We start from the raw sequence: 27450 nt of genomic DNA on the forward strand, positions 1-27450 counted from the left end.
TTGTTATTCCTGGCCTGGAAATAGCCCTGGCTCCGCCCTAGACAATCGGCTGTCAGAGGCCTCTTCTCTTCCCCTCCCTGGAGGCCCTTCCCTGCCCTGTTTTATTTACTTTTGAAGTGTCTGGATGGATGGATGGAGAACTGCGAGCGGTGCTTTCTTCCCCCGGCTCCCTGCAGCACCGGGGCTCCGGCTGAGCCTGTTACAGCAGCCGGCAGCTCCGCATGACCCCAGATAACCCGGCCCCGAGGATGGGGTTATCTGGGCTGGGGGGGGGGAGAACAGGGGGCACCCCACAAACCGGGAGGCATCCACCCCTCCCCAGCCCTTGGGGAGGGGGTCCCGGCTCCCCTCCGCTCTTGGGGGAGGCGGAAAAAGGAGCCGGCAGCCGGGCCCCGTAACGCCACGAGGGGATAAACACCAAAGTTATCAGCAGCCGTGACCAAAATAAATGCCCGTGATAAAGGAGCACTGACAGGATGATCCATTATGCGGGTGTCACGGCGTACAGCGAGGTTCAATCAGATCCGTCGGTTGCCGTGGACAACCGGGGAAGCGGCGGGACCGGGGGGGGGGCTCGCCCACTTTCCCGGTGGTGCTCGCCGGGATGGAGGTCACACAATGCCAGCTGCGCCAGGGTGGCCCGGCGCCGCGGGGAAGGGAAACACCGCGGCCCCCCCGGGCTGCCCCTGCCTCGCCCCGACGCCCCTCCGACGGCCGGGGGCTCCGGGGGGCTCTGGGGGGTCGCCCCCGGCCGTCGGGGAGCCGAGCATCCTCCCCACGCGTGACCGCGGGGGCGAGCCCTCCCGTCTGGGCTCGGCACGGCTCGGCTCGCTGTGGAAATCAATGAGCGTTTGTTCCGTGCTGCGCGGCCGGCTTGCGAGCGATGCCCTGTGAGAAGAGGGGAAGGGGAGGGGAGGGGAGGGGGGGCTGCGGGGCTCTGCGGGCTCCGAGCCCCCCGCCGAGCAGCCCGCGGGGGTCGCCGGGGCCCCCGGGTTGATCACGTCGAGGGGTTCGCTTAATGAGGGTTTAGGGGCAGCGGGGACAAGCTGCTGGCCCCGTGCCACATTCCTCCGGACCGGGCCGGGGGCGGCGGGGTCGGGGACCCCAAGGACCCGACGGCACGTCCCGGGGGGAGCGAGGCCGGGCTGTCCCCTCGGGTGCCCTTTTGGGGAACTTCCCCGGGGCCGGCAGGGGGTGGCCCCACGGTCCCGAGCCTTCCTCCCCAGCACCGGCGTGCGTCCCCCCCCCGCCGCCACCCCCTTCCCGTCACGATTTAATGCTTTTCATGTTCTTCGGCAACTGCGTTTCCGCAGAGAAACCCCGGCGCGTTCCCGGCTCCGCGGCTCAGCTGTATTGTGGCGAGCTGAGGCGCAGCCGGAGTGAATCCATTACGCCTCGATCCTACAATACAGGTTTATGCGGATACCCTCTGATTTACATTTAAAACAGCGCGCAGCCATTGTCTGCCAGCCTGAAAAGAAAACACAGCCCCGTAACTTCAAATGACCTTCAAAGAAACGCAATTAACTGCCGTAATTATCGGTGCACGCCTTTTAGAAGAAAAAAAAAAAAAAAAAAAAGAAAAAGACACAGGTGCTCGCCTCGCCGCCGTTCCACCTGGCTGAGCAGCCTCGTCCTGCCGCCGAAGGACCCCCCCGCACCCCCGGCACCCGCACACCTTCTCCGTGCCCAGGCGCGGGGCTGGCCCCTCCGTCCCTCCGTTTGGAAGCATCCCTCCGGCCTCCCCTTCCCCCGCCTGGGCTGAGGGACAGCTTGCTCAGCTCGCCGAGGCTTTGTCACACCGCCGCACACACCGCCACGGCGCTGAGCTGGTGCCGTGCTCGCTTCCCGGCTCCCACAAAGCGACCCCCCCCCCCCCTTCCAACCCCCCAAGCCCCCAAGCCCACCCCTTCGCCGGGCCGCGAGGAGACGGGATTTAGGTTAATAGGATGGGCTTTGATCCGTGGTCCCCTTCGCCCTCCCCTCACCCCGAACGACATCGATCTGCTACATTTACTCCGGAGCCTCCGTGAGACCGGAGGCCCTGAAATAGCCCCGGCACCACCGAGCCGCCCCCCCAAAAAAAAACCTCCGAGCCAAGTGCCCGGGGCTGGATGCGCACCGTCACGGTGGCTCCGGTGGCACCGGGGACGAGGGAGGCTGTGGGGGCTGCCGGCCCCCCCCCAGGGATGCTCTGCTCCCCCCTTCTCCCCTTTTTTTTGCACACACACGCGCACGCACGCACAAAATAAATAAATAACGAGGCGGCTGGAGCCATCTGGGGTTGGATGGCTTCTCATCTCATTACAGAGCATTAGGAGAAACAGGCAAATATACAGCTATTAAAATTAATCGCCTCGCGCTGTCAGCTGAACATAATGGAAATTATTTATAGGCTGCCTACGATGTGCCTCGCTCGTCACGGAGGCTCGGTGCGGAGCGGCGCGCTCCCGGCTCCCAGCACGGAGAGAGGCGTGCGGGGGGCGCGGGGGCTCGGCTCGGCACGGCTCGGCTCGGCACGGCCCCGGCCGGCCGGGTTTGGGAGGTCGGGCCGCTGGGGGAAGGGGAAGCAGGCGGCGGAGGCGCCGTTTCGAGCCAGTTCGTGGTGTTTTTTTTTTTTTTTTTTTTTTCTATTTATTTTTTTTCAGGTGACTGGAGGGGAAGCGGCGGAGGCGCAAATAGGGCACAGCCTCCCCGCGGGGTTTGAGGGGCCTCCCCGGGTTATTCCAGCGGGGTGTCCGCTGCGAGGGCAAGGGGCAAGCAGGAGGGCATCCCCCCAAAAAAGATACGCCCCTCCCTCCCCCCTAAAAAGAAATCCCCTCCCAGGAGGATCTCAGCCCTCTGAGCCCTCGGCAGCGATCGCGGGAGGCTGGGGAGGGGACGCCACGGGAGGGGGGCGATGCGCTTTCCCGACGGATCTGTCTGCAGAGCTCCGCCGGCAGCTGAAATGCTAATCGGCAGCCCTTCCGCTGCTGCCTCTGGAGAGGGCTTTCGGGGAGATTTTGCTTCTGCTCCCGGGGGAACGCGAGGGGCTCTTCCGCTCGGAGCAAAATAAATAAATAATAATAATAATAATAATAAACACAAAAAAAATACACAATCGGCCGCTCGATGCCGGCCTGTTTTTCCGACCGGGAAAGAGACAGCCTTGCGGAAGCAGGAAAACGCTGCCCGTGCTTTTTCCTACTCCGGCCGGGGGAAATCAGGCTGTTTTGGCCGCCGGGGCCAGCCCGCTTCCCCTCGGGGTCTCGGCCACACCGGGACCGGGAGGCACCGGCAATGGGGCCGGGTGGCAGCGGGTGGCCGTGGGGGGGACAAAGTCCAGCGGGGAGAGCCGTGAGAGCTGCCCGGGTGGCACGGGTCGGGGGGAAGGTGCGAGAAAGGCCGAGCGAGAGGCTGGGAGCGCTGCTCCGCCAGGCTCGAGAGGTTAATAAATACACCCGTCCCCTCTCCCCTGCCCGCCCGAGGCTAAGACTCGCAGCTCAGCGGGTAATTGACAGTCTCGATCCAAAATTGAAACATGTGTTAACAACAACGCCACGCATCCGAGGAGCTACCCGGGAGATCGCCACCTCACGGTCTTTATATATTATTTGAATCCACCGGAGGGAAGTGTCACGAGGTTTTCCGAGCACGTTTCACCCCTACCTGTAAATCAACTCTTATCACTGCTGGCTGCTCGGGCAGGGGCAGCCTCCGCTTTATAAAGCAGCAGGAGGAGAGCCGGTCCTCCCTCTCGGCGCTGCTGCCACGCCGCCCCCAGGCACAGCCCGCCCGGCCCGACCCTTCCCGATTCTCGCCCCCCCGGCGTGACCCCACGCGTGTCCGGGCTGCTCGCCTTCACGGAGACGTGGCTCGCCGGGGACGCGCTCGCACACCCACAGCGGGGTGGAGGAGGCGCCCCCTCCTCCGAAACCCCTTTAACCGCGCCCCCCACTTTAAGGGAATTCGCTGTCCCCGCAGGAGACACCGCGCCAGGGCAGGGAAAGCGCAAACTTGCGCCGGAGCGCTCGGACGTGCAGAGGCAGGACAGCGCTGGCAGGGTTCCCCGGCGAGGGCAGGTCTCCAGGGCCCACAGCCGCCAGCTCCATCCCTCCCCCCGCCGTCCCCACCGGCCCCTTTCCCCTGCGCCAGCCCCGGCGAGGAGCGGCCCCGGCCCCGGCCCCGGGGAAGCACCGGGAGCCCCCCGCGGGCAGAGCCGGCTCCGAGCCCCGCTCCGGAGGTCAGGGCCGGCGGGGGCAGGCAGATGGAAAATCCCAGTTCCTGCCGCACATAACAAACAAGGTGGGGACGGGCAGAGCGCTGCGCGGGAGGGGAAGGGCGTGGGGTCCCTCCTCCGTGGCCCGCCGCCCGCTTCTGCCCCGGGAGCTCCCTCCCACGGCGGTGCGCGGACACGGGTGGGCTCGGCGCCTCGGTCCCGGGGGGGGTGTGGGGTGTGCAGGGGGGCGAGGTGCTGCGGGAGCAGGGCTTCTCGCCCACGCGTGCACCGCCGCGCACGCACGCTGAGTCACACGGGCACGCCGTGTCACGCACACGCTCCGCGTGCCACACACGCACCGCCTCTCCCCACGCGCGGCGTGCCACGCAGCGACGGATGCCCACGCTTGCCCCACGGGTGCTTCACGCCCGGACACGCGGCGTGGGGGTCTCACACGTGCCTTGTCACACCCCCACTCGTGCCCACATCCCCCACGCACCGTGCCTCCCCGCAGGGCACACTCCCGCTCTCCCACGCGCGGCATCCCCACGCGGCGTCCCCGCCCGCCCCCGAGGCGCACGCCCCCGGGGAACCTTTCCCGTGGCCTTTTTGGCAGCGCCCTGCGGGGCCAGCTGCACGGCCCCGCTCGGGAACAGCCCGTGCTCGTTCCCACCCGCGGGGGGGACGAGGGACACCTGCCGCGGGGAGCCCCCCGCCCCCGGGGCCGCCCCCCCGGGGCCCTTCCCCGCTCCGTTTTTCCCCCGGGCGGCCCCGGCAGCGCCGTGCGCTCGGCGGCCGCGATGTGCGCGCTGCCGGGGCCAGCCGGGGAAAGGCCAGCAGCGCCCGAGGCGCGGGCAGAGGTAGCGGCTGATCTCTTGGCAGATCCCACGGCGATTTGGCCGCCGCACCCGGGAGGCCGGCCCGGATTATTCATCACGGGCGGCCGAGCGCAATCCCTCCCATCCCCCTCCGCCGGCCCCGGCTATTCCGTCCCGGCTCCCGCGAGCGATTTTGGGGCTGGGGAGGCGGAATTCGGGCCGGGCAGGGGCGCACGGCTGCGGGGTCCCCGGGGTCCCGTCCTCCCCCCCCTCCTCATCCCTCGGAGCCCGGCGGGGAGCGGGCGAGGGCCCCCGGCGCGCAGCAGCCGCTGCTTTGCAAACCGCACGATCGCGGCTCTCGGCGGGCGGCCCGGTGCTCGCAGCCAGCGGGGCCGAGCCGTGCCAAACCGGCGGCCCCGGGCGCAGCGCTCCCGCCGGCAGCCAAACCGCAAGGAAAGCCACGCTCCGCAGCACACCCCCGGGGCTCGCCGGGTGCCGCTTTCCCCTCTTCCTCCCTCCCCCTCCCCACACACGCCGCCCCCCCACCCACTTCGCCGACCCCGCTCCCGCAGGGGGCTTCCAGCGCCCGGAGCCGGGCTTTCCTCGCCCCCTGTCGGAAAGCACCGGGCGCTGCGGGGCCGCGCTGCGCCGGGGGGGCTCCGGCTCCCGGCCCCCGCCTCTCCACCGCGACCCTCCGCACCCTGGGGGGGGTTTCCCTTCCCCATCCCCTTCCCCTTTCCCCTTTTGAGTCCTTTTCCCCTTCCCCATCCCGTCCCCGCCGCCCCCGGAGCGGGGCCGATGCAGCCGAGCCGCGCATCTCGCTCTTAAATCAAGCCTGGATATTTAAAGCTTAAACTCCCGGTTTATTTTCGTAGCAGACCGCTCGCTGCTTATTCGGGAAGCTATTTAAATACCTCCCCCGACCTAGCCTCGGGGTTAGCAATGTTTGGCTGCTCGAGCATTTCCAAAGGCTCTTTGGGACCGTCGCCTCGCCTCTCCAGGACGCGCTCCGGGAGGGGAGCGGGGGGGCTCGCCCGGGCTTTGTTAAGGGTCTGGGGGGATGCTTTTGGGGAGCTGAAGGGAAAAGACCTTCTTTTCAGCTCGGGAATCGCGGTGCTTCGCAGTCACTTCACGGTTTATTACTACAGGAGGAATCTGTTTATAGTCAAACAGCGTTACATTGGGCCGTATCGATTTTCGAGCAGCGCTCCCCACCGCTTTAATTGTTTTTAGGAATGTCAATTGCAGCTCTCGTGTTCCCTGAATTCATCAGCGTTCAAATGATAAACCTAATCATCGCTCTAAATCACACGGCAATCTGCTGGTGCCTTGCTGTGCCCCCTCCCTCCCCCAGCCCCACACACCCGGCGGGTCTCGGGGCGCATTAAACTCAGCGCCCAGCAGCCTGCTCGCACCTCTCCGGCTCGCAGCCATCCCCTAAGTTCTGCCGTCTTGAAATGAATGCGCCGAAGAAATACACCCCTAAATTAGTCACGGTTCCTGCTTTCGGGTTCCACAGCTCAAAATCCCCATTGCAACGCTGAGGAGACGAAACCGAGAAAGAAAAAAAAAAAAAAAAAAAAAAGGCAAACCACACAGAGAAGTCATCGAGTCTTTAAAAAATAATTAGGAAGAAAAACAAGCTGGAACTGCGGACAAGGCGCTGGAAAACCCACGCTGCTGCTAATCCCTGCAGGCAGGGAGCAAACGACAGCCTTGCCCCGGCCTCCCACGCCGTGCCGCGGGGTGCCCGGCCTCCCACGGCCGCGAACACGCGTGGGCAGCCGCGGGGACCCCCCGGGCAGCCGCGGCACCCCCCTCCGGGGTTCCCCGGGAGCCCCCCGCTTCCCTCGACCCCGGGGAGGGGGCGGGCGGCTGGGGGGTCGCGGCCGGGGCCGGCGGCGGTCGGAGGCACTCCGGGGCTCCCCCTCCTCCTGCTCGGCCGTCCCCTCCCGGCCGAGGCCGGCACTGCAAGCCCGGCCTCCCCCCGCAGCCCCCGGGGGGGCTCCTCCCTGCCACGCAAAGGCGCGGGCGTGCGGTAATCCCCGGCCGCTGCACGCTCAGCTGGCGGCCACACGCCAGCGGGGCCCCGCTTTGGGCACAACCCCCTCGACGGCACGACCCCCCCCAGGGCACGACCCAAGGCCGGGCACGACCCCTCTAAGGGGGGCACGACCACCCCCCGGGCACGACCCCCCCGGCTTTATTCGGCAGCCCCCGGGCTCCTCGGCAGCGCTCAGCCGGGCGGAGCTGCCTCTCCCGGGGCCCGGCACGGTTCGGCACGGCTCGGCACGGCTCAGCCCAGCACGGCTCGGCTCGGCTCGGCTCAGCCCTCCGGGGACAGCCCGCAAGCCGCCCGCCTCGGGGCCCCGACGTGTGGCCGCCCGCGGGGCGAGCGGGCAGCCCCGGGCTGCTGTTTATTTTGTTATCAAATCAATTAAGCTGCCGCTCTCGTATAAAACGGGGGCGGGGGGGGGGAAAGGAGGGGGAAGGGGGGTGCTCGGAGTAAGCGTGGCCACTCCTTTGACATCGTCTCAGCAAAGCAAAGAGCTCCTCCTGTTGGAGAAAAGTTTTCCTCTCGTTTGGGAACCCCCCCCGGCGCGCAAGCGATTTCGTTTTACCGTGTTATTCTGCGCTGTGTTGTGTTATTTGAGCTTGGACTGTGATGTTCTGTTTTGCTTTGATGTTTTTATTTTGATTTATTTTGATATTTTGATATTTTATTCTATTCTTCTCCCCGCCATCACATCCAGCCCCCTGTGCACCTGGGAGGCTGCTCAAACACCGACACCACGGGCTCTTCATGTGCAGTGCATAGGGGCCCACCCCTAGAAAAAAAAAAAACTTATGATGCCCTGACAATACTTGGGACCCTGTAAGCAATGTTTAACAGATTCAGGATTTCCTGGCTTGGTGCAAAGTCTCCTGCAATCTGCAGAAATCCGTGTCCTGGCCTGTGGGGAGATTCGTGCTGGCTCTCGGGGGATATCAAATCAGCTCTTAGTCAGGGTAGTTCCTAACCCATGCGCTGTTAAGTCCGTGTCAGTACAGGCTGGGAAGTGCAGAATTACAGCCAAGTTTTTTGAAACTTGTGTTGAATGAGCTAAGCTGAGGCGGGCAGGTGGTATAATCGTAGCTCTTTTGCTCCTTATGTTTAAACGAGCTCTGCTCTCGTCTCTTGAGTTGGTGCCAACAGTCTAAGGCTGTGCCATGCTATGTAGTGATGTATCAAATCATTTATTTGGTTCTTTTAGGGTAGTGCAAAGAAGATGGTGAGCTCTGTGATCAGTGCTGTGGGTGCAAGAGGAGCTATGGGTTTGCCTCTCTCCTAGCTGATGTGAGCTCGCCTGGGGACCCAGCCCCCTCCCAAGCTGCCCTATACCAAGGTGGAAGCTATAATCCTGTAAGATGAACACAAGCCTCTCCTTCCCAAGGAATAGGGCTGCTTACCCCAACAACCTCCCCCTCCTTTCACCCTTTCCCTGCCTGAGAGCCACAGACATTGATTATCTCAGGCATCCCTTCTGCTTCATCATCTAGGGGAAGGAAGGGTTTTCTGGAGGGGTGCACGGCTCCTGCAGCTCCCTGCCAGTCAGAAGGGGAAGCCAAACTGTGATGCTGGTGGATCTTATGGGAGATATTTCAGAAATAGCCACTGCTTATGACAGCCTTTTTTTTTTTTTTTTTTTTGTGGCATGCAGCTACAGCCCTGTACATAAAATTGGGTGAGCTTAGGATCAGCAAATGCTTAAAAAAAAAAAAAGTCCTAGCTTCAATCTGATTGGTGAAAGATGGGTAAAAATGATAAGATATGCAGGCTACGTGCTGCAATAAGGGAGGATGGTGAAAACCAGGAGCAGAGAGTGCCCTTTAAGATATTTTCTATTGCTTCTGCAGGATGAGTTTACCCATTTTAGAATAATTTTCTCTGCTACCTTTGCTATGCGCAGCTGAAATTTGTTGTTTAAGCAATGACTGAGCTCTCTCGGGCCATCTGCTCCCCCTGCCCACTCCTGCAGCAACCTGGTGCTCCGCGAGGTGCTGCAGCCCTGCCCTGGCCAACGCACGGCGTAATGGCATAAAACATAAAACCACCACTGCGTATTCACACCGAAACGGGGACAGAAGTGGGAGGGGGGAAAAACTTAGTGAAGCCAGTCGTTGTGACGCTAAGGTGTTAAAAAAAAAAAAAAAGATTTGGAAAGAACTGCAAAAATTTTGTTATGTCGTTGTGGTCATTCCTTACTGCTGCTCCCGTCTTCTCTCAGAATTTACTGAAAAAGAGAAAAAAAGAAAAGTTTGAGAAGTTCTCACCTGCTCCGTGCACGGCGGTGTGATTTAGGTGGCGTGTTGCAGAAGTACACGGAGCTGTGCCCTGCTCGCTTGGCAGGAGAGGTTTGTGCACGGAGTTGGGGTTGCAGGTTTGGAGTGGAAACAGAGGGAGGAAGCCTGCGGGTCCTAAAAGCTGGTGGGGTGATGTGCAGAGGGTGAAACTGTGCTGAAGGGCTTCAAAACAGGAGCAAAGGCTCGGCCAGGGACTCCATGGCTTTCTTATGTTTTTGTTGGTGGGATGTGCCACGAGCAACTTTGACGGATTTTTAACAATATTTTTGGCTTGGTGGGATTTCTGTGCAAACATTGACAGATGGCATGGGTGGCTCATGTATTTTCATCTCTCTGTTCCTCCCGTGGTGTCTTGCAAAACCCTAAATCTCCACATATCACCTCTCCTTCTGAATGACCTTTTAACTTGACTCTTTCTCCTTTTTCTCTTCAAGGCCATGTCCTGGATTAATTCTATGTTCTGTTGGTCTTACTGCCCTTTTTCTTCTGTTTTCTGATTTTTTTGGCCAGCACCTTCACTACTTATTTGTACGGGATTCCTGTAGATAGCCAGATGAGTTGATATATGTGGGTGCTGAGAAAAAAAAATGTGGCAAGGGTGTAAGGAAGGCACAAGATGAGATCTGAGGAGCAGAAGGTGACATGGGGAGAGCTGCTCAAGTGATCCTGAGCTGCTGCAGCACCTCAGGGCCCGGGGCCAGGCTTCGTCCTTCCCTTTTCCACCACAGAGACACCCGAGCACCGGTGGCTTAGCGGGGCTTAGCTGCTTACACACGTCCAGCACTTAGCCACTTGCCCATCGCATCACGTGCGCGCACACACACGCGTGCACACGCTTATCCCGCTCACATCACTCCCCTCTTATCCTGAAAATCCACCTCCTGGAGCTCCAGTCACAGGCAGTCCCCTTGGCTAAACTCAGATCTGCCACCCGGAGCTGGGGGAATGACCCGTGGTGCCTGAAATCTCCAAGGTGCAAAGCGATGGGCACCTCGAGGTGCCATCAGATCTTCTGTCTGTAAAGTCTGGCGTTTACGTTTTCTTGGAAATAAACGTGGAAGAAAGTGAGCAACACTTAGAAATTAGTAAATATGCCAGGAAACAATGCGTAAAAGAACCCTCTGCCTTGTGCAAGAGCTTGTCTATAAAATCCGGAGATTAAAGTTCATCGCGAAAGTTTGGTACAGAGGGATTTGATTCCTGTTTTGGCTGCAAACTCCCAAACAGCTGTAACCCTGGCCTCAGCACCGACATCCTCCCTTTTATTAGATTGAGCACAGTTTATTTTAGCAAGCATGCACAGCAGCTTCCCCTAATACGAATCCCCACCACAAGACATCACTGCCATCCCCGAGCAATGCAATGGGAAGCATTTGGGCCGCGCCTGAGAGCAGAGGAGGTATTTCAAATGGAGAACGGGGCACGGGAAATGAAGGGTTTCAAGTTGAAGCCAGGCTCTGGATTCCCTGATTGCAGAGGCAGCGTGCGCGAGGCGCTGCCCTCGCCGTGTGCCGTCACACACGCCTCTGCAGGCGCTGGAGACACCCTGCATTTTTTGTGGTGCAAGCCAGAACAGGAACCGATCCCTGCTTTTGAGCAACTGGCTGGATGTTATCAGCAGCATACGGTGGCCAGTTTGTTTATACAGCTCCTAATGGAGGTGATGGATTAGCCAATCTTTTTGCACTGTACTTACGCTAAAATGTTTCTGGCCTCACCTTAAAGGAGGAAACTGTGTGTTTGCCTCCATCTTCAGTGTTTTGAGCCACAAGGCCAGAGCCAGATAAAACACAGGTCTAAGCCAAATCACAATGAATGTAAACAGTTATGACAAGGCACCGGAGTAACCTTTTTCCCTCTCTCTTGACAGCTTTAATGTTGCTGTAGACCTCAGCCTGGAAGGAACAGGTAGGAAGGCCGGCATGGCTTCATTAAGCATCATTTCAAATGCCAGATTCAAAAAATATTAAACTTCACAAGGTCGTGGGCGATGGGACTCTCCTTTGGCAGAGGTTCTTACTGAAGACAAACATTAGTGGCCATCATGTCTAAAAATACTTCAAAACCTGCTTCTTGGGGCAGAATGCAGGTTGTAGGCACCTGACCACAGGAGTAAATTGCTGTCAGTGACACAGCCCATGCTGTGGGACCCAGCTTTGCTCTCTCCTTGACAGGATAGCTGGTTGCCTTGGGGTTCATCTGCTCATATCATTGTCATCTGTCATGACATATTCGTATGGGACCCAGCTGCTGAAGCTTACACTAAGAAAGAAAAAAAATGTGAAAATAATTGGTTGATGTTTATGTGGTTCCTTGGGCTACACCTGCACAGTCCTTTTCAGGGCTCTCCATTGGAAGAATCGTTAACCTTACATATTTACTCTGTCCTATATCTTAAGTCATGTGCCCTTCTGATGTTAACCTTTAAATAATGCAAGCACAGAAAAAGCCTTGTCACCACTGAGCACCTCGCGGTAAAATTTGGTTGCAGTCTAATGTCTGTACTAAAAGCATCATAATGTTTTGTTAAGCTCATTGCTGAGGTGAGATTGATTCTCCCAGATTTGCTGGGAGATCAGAAACCTTGAGTTGAAACTCCAGATTTTCAGAAATGCTCATCATGATTCGAGTATCTCTGGCAGAGCACTGGGTTTTAAATACCATCAGGAACCTGGCTGCTAGCAGCTATAGGGAAAATGAAGTGTGTACCCATCACCTTTCATTTAAGAGGCTGGTTAAACAGAAGGGTGTTGCTGTGGCAATAGGTAGCTCAAACAACAGCAAAGTCCTCCCCTCTCAAGCACAGGCACCTGGTATGCCCACAAGAAAAACATGTCAGAGGTGGCTCAGGAGCTTGAGCTATGAAGGTGAAGGAGCCTCTCCATGTATTGCTGTATGAGAAGAGGACAGGCAAGAGAAACCACATGGACTGCATCAGGAAGGTCCACAAGCAAGCAGTAAGCAAAGCACCACTGGTAGCAGGACTGAAAAAATGCTTAGAGAAAGCACCCTGGGGTTACAGTGCTTCCCCAAAACATCCAAAGCTGGAGGCAAAGGGTGTCTCCTCTCACTCAATCCCTCACACATCCTAGGGGTCAATTGTTTCCAGACAGACAGGGCTACCCCAAAGAAATAGCTCACTGTGTGCAATTTCTAACAGAAATGGATGATGCATTTTAGTACATTGGGCATCAAAAAGGGCAGCCATGCATTGAAAAAGATAAACACTTTTTCAGGGAACAACGATTTTCTGATTTTCCACGTATCTTTTTGATACCTCCCGAGTCGTGTTTTCTACAATGCCTTGCTCCTGGCTCGGTCAGGAAAGAACAGTGCAAAAAGAAAAAAAAAAAAAAAACAAACACCTCGCAGGCTACTGAGACAGCAAAATGGTGTTATTTATGGTGTCTGAGGGCCAGGCTTGCAAATGCAGAGACGCTGTCTGTTGCAGAGCAGCAGCCTCCGAGCAGCGCCAGCACCGGCGCTCTGCGAGCGAGCTGAGGCTCCCGCGCAGGCAGGGCTCTGGCTGCTGCTGCCTGCGCTCAGCGTGGCACTGGCTCCGCTCCCTCCCGGCAGAGCTGGTACCGTCAGCAGCGTTGGCAGAGCCTCAGCCCGGGCTGTGTGCTTAGGCGACCTGCTCTGTGTGTAGCGATACGCCGTACGTGCATGGGGTGCGCTCGGGGAGGGCGTCACTGGGATTAGAGGAGGTTTAAGGGGGAGGAGGGCAGGGGGGAGCAAGGCTCCTTAATGTAAGGTTCACGCAGCAAAAGGAAAGCCCTATATCCCAGAAACACAATTTCAGACCTATTGTTAGAGGGCGAAAAGGCAGTAATTAGGACTGGAGACCGATGGTGCTCTATTGCCAGAGGAGATCATTCTCACCACGCTCGCTCTATTTTTACTCTATCATTTCTTTTTTTGAGCGTGCTGGAAACCTCAGAGAAGAACAAGGGACAAACAGGATTCAGAGGTGTGCAAGTAAAGCTGCTTTTGAGCAAAACAGAATCCACTAGGATACCATTTACAGTGTCTATTTCGGTAAAAGCCCCCAAACTACGGTTCTTCAAAATTAAATATAAATATAAGGCATAACACAGGCAGCTGGTTTCTGGGTTTCACAGCGCTATCATCTATCACGGTAAGTAGTTTTTAATGCAGAAATGAAATAGACATTCTGCAGCTGCCACTTGAGTTTTCCACCAGGTTGTTTGTTTGTTTTTAACCGTATTGTGCTAGATGGGGAACATGATTTGACTGTCAAAGGGCACTGCCGTCTATACGTCCTTTACAACCGCCGGCCCCAGCAACGACTCGTGTGAAATCGCATTAGGTCAGCCCGCATTGTGCTCGCTGCGTGTAATCGGCGCGCACACAGCCAGGCAGGACACTGCCAGCCACCGGCACCTGCTGAAGCGCCCTGCCAGAGCCCGCGGGGCTGACACGGCCCCGGGGAGCCCTGACCCGTCCCTTTCTGCACAGCGATGGGGCAGCTGGCGGGCAGGGAGGCCCGATGGCAGGTCAGGTTTTGCTTTGCTTGTTAGCCCAGCCCAGGCTTCGGCAGGCTTTTCCCACTTCCCTCTGCAAACCTGCACTGAAACGCAGAACGGGGTCACCCTAAGCACGCCCAAATGTTATTCTCGAGTGAACATGCTCAGTGTAGAAAAAAGAAACATCACGATGCAGAACTTAATAAAGGAGCTGAGCTAGAAATATCCTGGTTACCCGAGCTGAACCTTGTATCTGTATTACCTGAGCTATCGTTTGTTTTAGAGCACAGCAGCCCTTGATCCCAGCCCAGAAATAAAGAACACCAAAGTCTGTGCTCTCCAGTGTATTTCTGTGTACCATGGCTGCTACCTGCACCTTCCAACAGAAGACAAGAGACAAAAGACCCGTTCAGAGGGAGCCCTGGTTGCCTCCAGCATCAGTGCCTGGAAGGGCCCGCGTCAGCCCCGCATCCACTCCAGCATCATCGAGGCTCAGCCATGTCTCCAGAATCAGGGCAGCAGCTTCAGAGGACCGCACCACCAGCAGCAAGCCCACAGAAAACTTTTATAAACTCTGGGGGAGAGACACTGGAGGCAGCATTAGGTAGCTGGGAGCACCCAGGAACAGACAAGCCCTTTGAAGGAGTCATTCGTGCCACCCTGCGCCTTTGGGAAATGCGTTTTGTCCAGCATTCAGGTCAGGAACTTCAAGGGCACCTTCACAGACCTCAGGCCCCTGGGGATTGCCCTGCTTCTCTGGGCTAAACCAACAACATTGCTCTTAATTCACTGGATTTATTTGTTTTTGAAGAGAGGAGGAGCATGTTTCTTGCTTTTCGGACTGGTACTGAAGGGCCACTTTCTCTTCTAATCAGCCTTTGAAAATAAAAAAGGGGGGGGGGGGGGGGGGGCGGAGGAATCACAAATGACCTCTGTTTTTCTGCCATTGGGTCCAGTCCTGCCTCTGCCAGCACCAGCGGGAGCTTGGCCTTTGGTTTGGGTGAGCCTGCTGGTTTTTTGAGCTCCTTCCATTAAGTCCATGCTGGTTTGGAGTTGTCCAATCTGTCATGACAGCCCTGCCCTGCCCACAGGGGACACACAAGCAGGTTCCTGTTTGCACAGGCTTGATTTACAATTCTTCAAGGCAACTTAGTACAAATGCTCTTTAGCCAATTAATTTTTTTACACAGACCAGTTGCAAAGGGCATTTCCTACTTGCTAGTTACACCACAGGATCGGTCCTCATAACCCACGGTGCTGTCCCTGCTCCAGGACAGGCCCTATAAACCAGATCCCCCTCTCTGGGGGATCCACAAATACTGAAGCTTTTTGATAGCTCCCAAAAGGTGGTATCTCATGCTCTTGGGAAAATAATAATAATAATATATATATATTTTTTTTGAGATTTCCAAAACAGCTGCAGAGTTACTTCTGATACAAAAGAACTCCCGGGCATGGGGTTGTGCTAGTGCATTTTATTCCCCGCAGGCATCCTAGGAGAATAAAAAGCTGATGTACCTGTGCACCAGACAATAATATATGTAAATGAATAATAAATATAATAATAATAGAGGATAAACAAGTAAATATGAAATAAAGGAGATGGCAAACAGCAGCAAAACCAAATTAAGAGGCTGATTCATGGGACTGAAGTGAAAGCACTTGCACAGCGCTCACCTTGCTGGCACCAACAGGGCCGTGGAGCAATGCTAAAAACTGACTGTCCCTCCCGGGCAGCACAAACCATTTAATAGCACGTTGTGTAGGCTTCCCAAAATAGCTGCCCCCTGATTCCCCAGCCACGCTCGGGGAGGAGGTGGGAGGGAGCACGTAGGGATGGTAAATGCCACCGCAGGCTCCCCTGCGCAGGCACCCCCATCGATGCCAATTTTTGATCCAGCAGCACAGGGCGGATTAGCAGCGGAAGATTAATTCCTTCCTGTCATCTCCCCAGGGAGGTTAAATGATCTCAGGAGCAATTTCTCTTGCTAGGAACGCCGTAATCCCGAAGCAGACTGCTAACTGCTGCAGTTTATGTGGGGCTCTAATGGTGGCAAAGAGGTTCCGAGTTTGGGGAAGGGTCATCAGCCGAAGATAAATTTATTTAATTAAACGGTGATTTCTCACGACCCTTTTCTCGTGTGAAACCTGTAGCTCAGAAAAGCTGTTAGGGCCATTTTTAAAATGTCCGAGGGACAAAAAGCTTAATTAATTAAAATGGACTCCTACCATGCACGAGCAGCTGAACACAGGCTTGGCCTTTGCAGTGCATGCTATCAGTCTGTGTCCTTGCCTTGCTTGCTCAATATGACTACTTGGGAAGGAAAGCGTGGCCTCAACATTTTGGCTCACTTGTGCCACCTCCTCTTCCCCATCAAAATGCTCCTCTGTAGCCACTGTACTGGGCTGCTCGGGGGCTGGTGTCCATCCCGTGCCAGAAGACAAAGCCCAGGACACCTCAGGGAATCGGGCCCTCACCCCATTTGTGCAGGGCAGCAAGCACACGGGGGGCTCCCCTGCTCCCCAAAAACCAAAGCACGCCACAAGGAGCGAATGGTTAAGGAAGAGCTGCGGGGAGACGGGAGATGGGAGGAAGGCTCCTGGTGCTCACGGGTTTGAAAGGGAGTCTCGAACAGAGACAGCTCTTGGCAGCAGGAAGCAGGAGACAGCTCTAAGTGGGGAGAGCCGCGTGAGCGACATACAAATGGCAGCGTGGGAGCAGCGCCCGCCGGAGCAGCAGCCAGGAGGGGGGAGCCACGGGAAGGCCGCGCCGAGCCCAGGGTGGGCTTCGGATGCGCCTGGCACCCAGGGGGAGAAAGGGGAAGGGGAACCGGGGCCTCTGGGGGCTTCTATTGTGGGATATAGCAGTGTATGTATCCGTAGCACATCGGCTGGGATGAATGTGTATGGCTTTAATTCCAGTCAGGCGGAGGCACGGTGCAGGCCTCCCCGAAGGGCCAGTGTTTGGGCACATCCCCAGGGCTTGTTTCACCCTGTGTGCTTCCAGGTGCAGCCCTGCTTCAGCCAGGGTGTGCTCAGCCACCGTGGAAATGGGCTCTTTCACCTGAGCTGACCCCCCTGCCTGCCTGCAGGAACCGTGCCAAGGAGCAGCAAAACAGGCGGGATGCAGGAGCGGGAGGCATGCGGAGATATTTGGAAATGAAAAGCAGAAAGAGAGATGGAATGAGGATTACAGAGGTAAAGAACAACAAACAAACAAACATTAAAACCAGGGTTCTGATCCTGTCCCTCCCAGAACTGCTTGATATTAACAGCAATAGTTGCATGCATCTTATTTGTGGCTACAGACCTGAGTCTGCATTGCAAAGGATGGGTTTGGGGAAGGTAACTAGCAGCAAAGAGGATAGCCTCTTTGCTGACCACGTCTCCAGTTCCAGTCACTATGCACTAATCCAGCAAAGCAGTCAAAGGTATGCTTGGCTGTAAGCACGTGAGTAGTTTCACTGATTGCAAAGGCACTACTCAGCTGTTTTAAAGGTAAGCATAAAGCTGAATGCTTTGCTTCATTGGGCTTTGCAAGAGCTGGGTACACAGCCCCTAAAGCAGCACCTTAAATGATGCCCTGGCACAGAAATACAGTCACTGCAAACCAGAGTAGAGGGAAATACAATCACAAAATGGTTTGGGTTGGAAGGGACCTTAAGGATCATCTAATTCCAACCCCCCTGCCATGAGCAGGGAAATCAAAGACATTCAGGGTGGATGCTTTTTAAATAAATTGAATAGGATGAAGGCGAGCTTCCTAGGTATTAACAATTCATTGAAATGGTTTATGTGTGGATTGCTCCCAGTAAAGTTGTGAGATCGCTGCTCTCCTGTTAACCTAACAAATCAATAGTGGCACCCAGTGGCTAGAGGGGTTAATCAAAAATTTACCTTTGTCTCTCATGATTCCCCTTGCACAAAAGTTAGCGTTTAGATGCAAATACCCCTGCCTTGGTATCATGTGCATTAAATCCAGACCTAGCTGATCCGGAGTAGGGTTTCATCTGGAAGGTATCTGCTGAGTAATGATCACAATTTCTGTTCACAGAGGCACGAGCCTGCAAGGTGAAATGCTTAGGCTTCTAGCACAGCACATGGCAGGCTGCAAAACCACCGCATTTTGGCGTGGTTGGAGGATAGTTAATGCTTATTTATTCTGTGAGAGCACTAAACCTGCACAAATGAAAATTATGCCTGTTGTAAGAGTTCCAGGACTTCCCTCCAGAGAACACTTTCCAAAATTTGCTGACTTTCAGTACTTATGGAATTTCAAGAGCCAAGTGATCCATAGGAAAGTTAAAACCCAGCTAGTAAATGAAATGAGCAATTAACCGAACTGATGAGAGGGAACGTGCAAACTCTGGAGCCATAGTTTCTGGATCTTTAGCCTCTACTTGGAGCATATACAAGGAAAAAAAATGTCTTGTAAAAGACAAGTAAAAATGATGTAGTTTATTCCTGAATGATACATTCAGTGGGCTTAAAGTACATGTCCAGTGGCCATAACAGGTCAGGACCACCTTACCCCCACCTGACACTTTTGCCATCACACCGATTACTATTTCTGTTAAAACTTCCAACTCTAGCCACACACCATTCTCCACTCCCCCACCTCCCTGTCTGTCAAAAAGGGAGATGATGTTAATTTAATTCTTGTTCCCCTTTAGAGGCTGTTCCCAGACACCAAAATCATCCTTTTGGAGCTGAGGGATGGTCGCACGCATGCTGGCAGCTGGGACAGCTGGCTTCTGCTAGGGTGTCCTCAGCCACTGACAGCTGGGTTTGCCTGCAGAGTGGACCAGGAGTAATAGGGAAGTGGCAATCTTAATTTCTGTTTCAGCCATTTTTCACATTCCCTGCCATCACGAGGACACAGACCACTGGTTGTGCCCTTTCCAGACTCTTTTTATGGCATACAATCCTTGTGGCTGCTGGTCATTGACCCTTATGGCAGCTTGCTATGGGTAGCAGAGAAGCGTTGGTGATCCTGGTATACGGGGTAGATATCTTGCAACTAGGTCTCTATTTTTGGCTTTTTCAATTCTGCAAATAATAATAATAATAAAAATGTAGAAATGTAGGTCTTTGGGCAAGAACTTCCTGACCATGAAGGTCAGATCTCTGCAATTATAGGGGTCATCTACCTTTCCCAATGTAAGTTGCTTTATCCTTGCAGAAACTGGACGATCTCTCTGTGCCTCAGCATCCCTACCAGGTAAACAGGAGCAGCATCAGACAGGATTTTGGTAGCAGGAGGGCTGTGCTGTGGGATTACAATCTTTGCCAAGCAATTTATGATCTCCGGTTGGGACATACCAGTGAAGCACATGAGCTTTTAAAACTTATGTACCCTTGAAAATGATCTTGAACAGCTTTTGCTTCTGACTCTCAGCACATTCCTTAACTGAACTGCTCAGCATTGCCTTCGTCCATCCCCTCACCCCGAGCCTTCCCTGCCTTCTCCCAAGGTGGGCATGAAATGTGTGAGCAGCAGGGTGCTCTGCTATGGCCCATTGGTTTCTCTTGTTTGGTTGCTTTGATTTCTTTTTCCTCAGTGAGAGAGAATGCAATAGGTGATGTAAAACGTGCATGCCAAAGAGAGCATACATACATTCCTCTGTGCATTGCTTAACACGAGGCAGAAAACTGTTCGCTGGTTCTTCTGGTCTGTGCAAGAGCTCCTCGCCCGGCTGGTGAGCACAGAGCTTAACCCGTGTGGGCATACTGGTGTAGCAGGGTCCAGGTGTCCCTTCTGTCCTGTCAGCATGTCCAGCCTCAGCCTCAATTACACACTCTCCAGCCTTTTCATTAAGGAGTCACACTTGTGTGTGATGTCTTGTGTTTGGAGGTGGCAAAAAACAAAAAACAAAAAAACCTGTCGGGCACTGGCTGTTTTCTTAATACAGTAATCAAACGCAGAAGTGATAAACTATTAATTCTACAGAGATTTTTTTTTTTTTTAATTCCCAGGAGCCTCAAATCCAAAGAGGACTTAATACAAGTATTCCTAGGGGATGGTGTTCATAAGCGTTGTGGCCATATGGGCATACAGCTGGCTAACCACTTCCTCTGCAGCCTTCTCTTTCAGTAGGGATCCTCAGGAGGGGCAGAAAAAGGCTACAATGATGTGAAAACCGATCTCCCCAGCCCTCAGGGAAACATAACTCCAGCCATAAACAAGTTAGTAAGGAACAAAAGGATGTGCGGAGGGACCATCGCTGGTCTAAATCATCAGCTGAGACTAATTTACACCACAGAGAGCCTGACGTATATGTTCAAGCCAGGAAAAGCCCAATAATTCAAAAGAAAAAAAATATCCAATCTGTTCCTGCTTGCAGGAACACCTTTCTTATCAGGGCAATTCTTCAAAACCCGGTAATCACCAGCAAAGCCCAAATTCACTATCGATCCAGCTTCAGCTCTCACGTACCTTCCTGTACCTGGAGCGTGATGCCTTCAAAGCCCCCCCCGGACCCCTCTTCCAAACAGCAGCCCCAGCTTGGCTGGGTGTGAGGAAAGGGGAGCTTTGTGCTGCTTCTGTGTAGGGGCAGGTGTGAACCGAGCCAGGGAGACACGCAGGAGACACACCACAAGCACAGGGCTCAGGGCAGCACGGAGGGAACAGGCAGTGTTTGGAGCCATTTCACACAAAATTGGTTTCAGAAGCACTCCACGCCTCGGCTCCATGTGCAGAAGAGAGCTTTCAAAGCCTTTTGCGATAAGGCTTGGTTCCTCTCACCGTTCATTAGAGCCCTGGAAGATGTTTTATGACTGACATGACGTGTTCAAATGGCTTCACATTATGACCAACCGTGCTGTAATGTTTGTGATGAACTTGCTTTGTCTTCCCTTCCTTTTTCTTCCCTTCCCCTCCCCTCCCCACAAAACCCCGTTAACAGCGCCATCAGCCCCTCACAATTAACTTGCAAACTGTCCGCCAGGAAATGCAGGAGCTGAGGCTCACAGGACAATGTTATCTCAGCCACGGGCAATTCTGCGGCACTTTCCCATTTACACCTGTTAGATCCGACTCTTTGCAGCCCAGGCAGCCGTCTGTCTGTCTGTCTGTCTGCATGAGCTCCTGCATAAGGCCTGAGGCTGGAGAGCAGCACCCCGCGGTCTCTGTTGTCCTTCAGGAGCACCCCTACTGCCACACATTGCTGTTGTTATCAGTAGCAGGGAAGAAATGCAACATCCAAATCAGAGCGCCTTTCCTCTCACATACAGCCTGACCTTTTGCAACGATGCATTTCAGGTTTCTGCCTTCATTTGGCTGCCTGTTTGCTTATGCCAGAGGGAGAGAAGAGGGGCAAAAATCACCCCTTCCTTTTTTTCCTTTTTTTTTTTTTTTTTTTTTTTCCTTTTTCACTTTATTCTGCTTACTTTCTATTTTCTTTTCCCATGGAGGAAATGGTCTTTGCTTCCCCCTTTTCCCCTGAGGCAGAGAGGACCAGGGAGAGTTACAGCAGTTTCCTTCATTGTTTTGCCGAGAGAATGGCGATGCCTCCCAGGTAAATTGTCTCATCAGCAGCCAGGCTGAGCAGAGGAGTTTCTTATTAACAAAAAAATGCAGGGAAAGTATTTTTTCATTTTTACCAAACATAGAAGTGGCAGAACAGGGTTCTCTTTGTATTTTCCATTCCAACTTTTTGCTGAACTCACAACGTTTAAACACCAGCATAAAAGTGCCATGCTGAAGAAAGTCAGGAGCACTGGAAAAGAATAGTTGTGATAGAAGTGGCAGTGTGGGATAAAGCCTCCAGCCCATGGATGATTTGTTAAGCGTTTTGCAAACAGATGTACATGCTGCAGGTATGTGTTATGTGTGTGTGGCTAATCAATGACACGTGTGTGCAGCAGACGGACAGGTAGGACAGATAATTACATGATTACGGGTCTCCTGCTATATTTATGTTCACCCATTAAAGCCACTTGTGAGTTATCCCCTCTCTCTTTACTCCCACAAATAAAAGTCACTAATGCCACCTGCCAGCAGGTTACTTTAACACAAAGCACAGAGACACGGAGGCAGCAAGCTGGGGACCTGACACCTGCCTTGGTGGCACTAATACCTCTGTCCCACACAGCACAGAGGGTCCAGCACAGGCCTTGGGCAGGCTCCAAGAAAACGTGGAGAGGGACCAGCAAGCCTCGGCCAGACACTGATCCCCCCCATCGTAATTTTAAGCAGCCTGGAGAGGTTGATCCCGACCCCTACCTCCAACCCAAAGTCACCAGCAGACTTTGCCGGAACGGAAAGCTGCATTTTAGCTTTCTAATCGATGCATTTTGAGTTAAAATAGTGTAAATAAAATTTGTGACATCACGCTCACATCCTGCTATGGTGTCAGCAGGATGAGATGGATCTGGAAACCAGCGGTTGCTTTTCTGGTTGTGTTCTTACAAATCCACGTGCAAGAGGTGGAACAACATCAGCCTGAAGTCACTGCACTCCTCCCCTGCCTTCCTGCAGGCTGCAGCTCAGCTGGGTCCCTGGGCATCGCCCCTGCAACCTGTCCCCCCAGGGAAATACAAAGACCGGTGATCTCTGCGCCTCTGGGCTATTGACGGACACAAAAGACTGGTTTAGCACTTTCATTTCCATGCTGGGAATTGGGGGATTAAAATGCCACTATCTCCTGATTGTGTTGTTTTTTATGCAGCCCCCATGTAAACACTACACCAGTCAACAAACCACTGTTAATAAAAATTGCTAATTAGATGAGGACAGTGGCTTGTTTTATTTACAGAAGTATTTATAGGCTTTCTGCTTTCTTGTATTTTTCAAGGCTCTGTATATTTTGCATTTGCTTTTACACTTCGTCCCTGCTTGTCCTTCTAACTATTTCTTGAGAGGGCTTTTTTTTCGTTGTTGTTTTAACCACCCTGAGTCAGACATAAGGATCTGCTTTATATTAAGCCTGTTCTATTCTTGAAAGAGCTTCTCCAACACAACACTATTTTGGAGTTCATAGAAAACCCACACATTTGTTAAATCTATCTTTTACAATGTGTTAGTAGCCAAGATAGCATGTACTCTGGGATAAGACTTGGCTTTTTAGCACACATTTGTCTATCTCCTCAAGAAACGGGGCCTTAAACCCTGACTGAAAGGAATTTTTATTCAGCCGAGCTTATCTCTGTTAATTCAGGATATGCAGTTGACTTTCAGATAAAGAAAGGCACCCAAACTGCAGCTCAGCGAGGGACTCCAATACATCCAGTCATCCTTCTGCCCGACGTGCAGACCGCCGTCCTCCAATTATTAGCACGTACCATTAATTCTGCGTGAAGCCACACCGGGCTGCAATGACAAAAGCAGCAGGAAGATGATGTCAGCTGGAGTGCCGTGCTGCTTTATTCCCCAGAAGGCTCCCCCCGTGGTAGCGAGGTCTGAGCATCGTGTCAGCAGGAGAAGTTTCCCTGGCAGAGCGTACCCCAAGGACCTGACACCGCTGCTGGTTGCCGGGGAAGTTACAGGCTCGCTCTAAATCAACTTCTCCAGGTCTCCCATATGCTGTAGGCTACCCAGCCTGCCTTCCCGCTCAGATACGCTGAGAGCCTGACATGTGCCCTGGCTTCTGCCTGGGCAAGGTTTTATTCCAGAAGGCGCCAAAGCCTGTTACCACCTTCCCATCACGGCCCTTGGGGGGCTACAAAGGGGAAACCCACGTTATCGCCAGAAGATGTGCTTTGCAGATTGATCTGGAGTAAGCACAGGGTGGGAATACAGGGATATCGTTGAGCCAGCACTGTTGAGAATGTAAACAAAATTGAATGGGAGTGAATATGATGCAGAGCTTGCGTCCTTGAAAGCTAATTTAAGCTCTCTTGGCTCTGGTTAAGTTTTAAACATTTCTGGTGGGATGAGGGAGACAAGCAGCTGCAATACAGAAGATAAGGGATGGAGCCTGATTGGTATCTGTGTTTTGAAGGAAGAGTTTTCGCAGCCCATCTGGGAGTGATTTATTTGATACCACCAAACACAGAGCTGTTCCAGAAATGAGCAGCCCCCAAAAAGACAACCCCTAAACTGGAGTGAGGAGTGGGGCAAGCACTGAGAAAGGCCTGAAATAATCACTCCAGTCAGCAGGTGAAGAGCAAGAAATGCCAATTAATAACAATAATACAATAATAATATTAATAATAGGCAGGGACTGCAATTCTGACCCTATTCTTAAAAATAAATAACAATAAAAAAGGCATTATAAAGAGTTAAACAGCATCCGAGTGCTAGGCTGAAAGCCTGGCACACTCCGAAAGACTGCAGAGCACCTTTCAGTCCTGAGGGCGATTGTGGGTTTGAACACATGGAGAACTTACTGCTGGGTAACAAATTATCAGGTGTCTGCTGATCCATGGCAACTGTCCCTGCGGATTCTTGCTGCGGCACGTGTGGGATAACACGAGCTCTCTGCGTCCTCAGTGGAAAAGGAGAGGGGTCTGTGCTGACCTGGGCAATATCACATTTACTGCCTGTGAGTAGTCTTGTGGATGGTTGTCTGCTACCAGTTGACTGGTGGCTTCTTTTTTTTTTTTTTTTTACTTGGCTTTTTTTTTTTTTTTTTTTTTTTTTTACTGCAATGCAGTCCTTTTTCTATTTTTCTTCCCTTCTCAGGTAATCAACTCGCTGAGCACAGTGTTGCTCCCCAATATCAGGACTGTTCCTGTACAGAGGGTAAAGGGGTAAGCTAACAGTCCTGTGGTGAAAAGTGATTTGGGGACTTTCTAATAGCCACCATGGCTTCCACATTACTATGGCATCCTTTAAAAATATAGGTCGTATACAGCCACAGATTTACCTTCTTTCTAAGGTGTTCTGTAAGGCCTGGGTACATTTCTTTATTGCAAACAAGGGCCACAAGAACATTTGTTATAAAAATGGGAACTGCACAAAGCTAACACGAATTTAGATTTCATTACGAACATGAAACCTGGCAAAGATTAATTGAAACATTTGCCAAAGGGCCAATCTAAAGTTTGATGAAATCAAAGGGGGACTTTAAGCTGACTTTAATGGTCTTGGGGTCAGGTTGTAAGGCAGATTGGACAAGTTTCAAGGTCCCTGGGTCAATGGATTTTATTTATTTATTTATTTTAAATCAAAACCGTGACACACTATTAGTTTAGAAGACATTTCAGTCATCATCCATAGAAAACACTTGGTACCAGCTGAACAGGAACTGGATCAGCTCCCATGGGGTGCTGTGCATAATGCCTGGCCCTCTGGCATTATTTTGCTCTGGCATAGGGGTGAGAGAGAAGCCAAGGTGGGTCCAAAAGCCCCAGTCCTCACCTGGGGGGATCCATAGCAGGGCAATCTCAAGAGATGGTCCTCACCGATGGAGTTCTCCAGTGCAGAAGAAGGCAGCCCGTAGGCCTGCGGGGCACGATGCAAAGCCTGACGCCTCTTCGCCTCTGTATTTGCTTGAGGGAACGGGTGGGTGGGTTGTTTATCTTGCGGGGAGGAGCCTTTTCCTTTTGACTCTGGGAAGAAAAGGAACCACATTGTGTATGTTTACTGAAAGTCCTGTGTGCTCCCTGAGACATGAAGATAGGGCATGTCCTTATAAATCAGGGTGGAGAAAAAATAAATAAGGAAAGAAACGGGCTGGGAGAGCTGCAGAGACAGCATGTGTGCGTGTGTGCACTCAGCCAGCAAGGGGAATGACACTGACACTGTTTCAAAGGAAGGTCATTGCGTAGACCATAAATCTCAGACACTTAGAATTTGTTTCATTCATCTTCGTTAAGTCTTTTTTTTTTTTTTTTTTACGAGAAGTTCAGCAACTATCGGAAAATGTTGAAATGACTATTCATGCGGCCCTGCAGCTGCTCGTGGCTACCGACTTCAAGTCTGACGTGGCCAGCCACAACACAACGGGCCTGATCCTGCTCAGGGCCACACAACGTCAGGGATCTGTCCTTACCAGGGCTGCTTTTGCCCAGGCTTAGCCTGGTGCCTACAGCATACAGAGATGGAGAAGAGTGCTCTGAGGAGGGACCTTTGCTATGTTCTTGCACCCACCCCCTGCCCTCCAACTCTGGGCACTCTGGGGGCGATGGGTTTGAGGTTGTAGAGCCAATCTTATGTCTGCTGCCGGTCTGGTTTTGCTGCTTTGACACTTCCATAGGCTTCTGCTGAGCACCAGACATGGTTCACGAGTTCTCCAAAACCTCTTTTGCTCAAAGAAAAAGGGGTGGGGAGAGTTTTCTCTAATTGATCACAATCAATGTAATTAGTACTTTGCATTTTTTCCTTTCCATGTGCTTTACCTCCGAGACCTTTATACATCTTAATACCTATTTCCATTCTTAATTGCGTTCTGTGAGCCCACAGCAAAGAACAGATATGTCATTCTCTTCTGTGAGCGGCTTCATGAAAATATTAGAAAGAGACAAACTGACCAGACTGAGCATTTAGTCAAATTCCAGTTCTCCCATTAACTTGCGTGGTGGCCATGGCAAGTCATTAAATTTTGCTCCTGGCTGGTTTATTCATATAGCAAATGGAAATAGCAAACTGATCCATATTAAAGATCTAACCAAGCCCCAAATAACTTAATAGAAGCTTGGTTTGGCCTTGCTTAGCTTAGTTTTGCTTGGTAAGTCTTTTTGGAAATGTGAGTTTTACTTTTTTGAAAAATCCCTATTAATCATACTGTGAGGAGAGACAGGGAAAATCTATGGTGATGTTTATATAAGAAAGCTAAACAGGAAAACAAACAGACTCCTCAAAAACCGAGAAACAAACTTTGTAGGGACACGTTTCTAACATGTAGAGCATCCTGAGCGCTGCATGCTTTCAACCAGCGCCTCTGTATTTATCAGATGACTTCCTTCAGAAAGTCCGGGTCCGCCAGAGGTCAGCGAGGACCTTGATTTACAAGAAGTTGAGTTTGCAGTCCAGGAGCTCATTCCCAAGCAGTTGGGCACTTTGTATCAGCCCTTACTTGCTAACTAAGAGGATTAATGACCACTTTCCAATTCCAATCTAATGCTGCTAACCACCGACTGTCACGCTTGGCTGCTCCCTCTCCCAAGACCAAGGGACTAGAGACATCTAATGGTAACTGCACGCATAGCAGAGCATCTCCTCCCGCTGTAGCTCTCCTGCAAGACACCAGCTCTGATATTTAACTCCTACAGTGCCTCAGGAGCCTATGTGTTCAAGACCACCGTATGACAAGGACTGTTCACAATTCATTCAGGTGGCTGCGTGTTGCTGGTCTCCATCCCATCTTGGCTCTGCTGTCCTCATCCTTGAAGGGTGTAAGAAGGACTTGAAACGGGAGAGAAACGGGAACTATTGAATTCTTTACAGTATCCTCACACCGAAAAAAACGTCCTGGTTTTCCAAGGAAGAGAAGGGAAATCAAAGTACAGATCCCTGGAGAGTAAAGGAGGGGAAATAGTCTTGGTCAAATGGACAAACGACTCTTGTTCTGCCTTCAGGGCTTCCCATAGGCTGAGTGAAATGGGCTCACAGACACAAAAGCTGCAAATCCCCGAGTTCACACCTAATATTTCCTAGCAGCCTTTGCTGAATAGAGAGAAATAGGTGCTGCCGAGCAATTCAGGTGGAATGCACAGTAAC

The 27450-nt window shown here is 53.0% G+C and overlaps 2 long non-coding RNA genes across 2 annotated transcripts; one reads left to right on the forward strand and one right to left on the reverse strand.

Moving 5' to 3' along the window:
- The first annotated feature begins 4198 nt into the window (after positions 1-4198).
- LOC311429561 lies at positions 4199-21037 on the forward strand. Its single transcript, XR_014688286.1, has 4 exons — positions 4199-4284; positions 11231-11268; positions 16855-17045; positions 19824-21037. It is a non-coding gene; the product is annotated as an uncharacterized lncRNA (long non-coding RNA).
- A 1919-nt stretch (positions 21038-22956) lies between these two features.
- Positions 22957-25331, reverse strand: LOC311429553. Its single transcript, XR_014688284.1, has 2 exons — positions 25150-25331; positions 22957-23157 (listed from the first exon to the last, which is right to left on the reverse strand). It is a non-coding gene; the product is annotated as an uncharacterized lncRNA (long non-coding RNA).
- Between the last annotated feature and the right edge of the window lie 2119 nt (positions 25332-27450).

This window comes from Aythya ferina, assembly GCF_964211825.1.
Source record: "Aythya ferina genome assembly, chromosome: 1".
In the NCBI taxonomy this organism is placed as follows: domain Eukaryota; kingdom Metazoa; phylum Chordata; class Aves; order Anseriformes; family Anatidae; genus Aythya; species Aythya ferina.